The 691-nt window shown below is 38.9% G+C and overlaps 1 non-coding gene across 1 annotated transcript; it reads left to right on the top strand.

Moving 5' to 3' along the window:
• The first annotated feature begins 315 nt into the window (after window positions 1–315).
• LOC121231271 (small nucleolar RNA R71) lies at window positions 316–422 on the top strand. The gene has a single exon (XR_005929335.1). It is a non-coding gene; the product is annotated as a small nucleolar RNA R71 (small nucleolar RNA).
• Window positions 423–691: the final 269 nt, after the last annotated feature.

Here is a 691-nt window from a genome sequence, read left to right as displayed (position 1 = left end):
TCCACCTCACTTGCTTCGCACTGCATTACTGGGTGAACCTGTGAAGAAAAAAGAAAACCATCAATTTTCTTATTCAAGAGTTTTACCTGATTAGAGAGCATGGTGATCGAATCGACGTTATAAACGCTGGCTGTTTTCGTTGGCTTTGTCCTCATGACTTGCCACTGATAGTTATTCAGGGACATCTCCTCTATAAACTCATAGGCATCTTCAGGTGTTTTATTATTGATGGTTCCGCCAATAGCTGCATCAACCATCTGTCGAGTTGAAGGATTCAGGCCATTATGGAACGTTTGAACCTGTAACCAAAATGGTAACCCATGGTGAGGGCACCTTCTCAAAAGGTCCTTGTATCTATCCTATGCATCGTAGACTGTTTGTAAATCCATCTGCATAAAAGAAGAGATATCATTACGTAATTTAGCCGTTTTAGCTGGCGGAAAAAAAATTAGTAAAAATATTTCAGTTATTTGTTCCCAAGTAGTGATTGGCCCTCGTGGTAATGAGTTCAACCACTGTTTAGCTTTGTTTCTCAATGAGAAAGGGAATAACCGAAGACGAATAGCATTATCAGAAACACCATTAATTTTAAATGTATCGCATAGTTCTAAGAAGTTGGCTAAGTGAGTGTTGGGATTCTCATCCTGTAAACCGTCAGACTGAACAAATTGTTGTATCATTTGAATAGTGT

The sequence above is a fragment of the Gossypium hirsutum genome, chromosome A06 (assembly GCF_007990345.1).
Source record: "Gossypium hirsutum isolate 1008001.06 chromosome A06, Gossypium_hirsutum_v2.1, whole genome shotgun sequence".
NCBI classification, from domain to species: Eukaryota; Viridiplantae; Streptophyta; class Magnoliopsida; order Malvales; family Malvaceae; genus Gossypium; species Gossypium hirsutum.
This window is presented reverse-complemented; position numbering and strand designations above follow the sequence as displayed.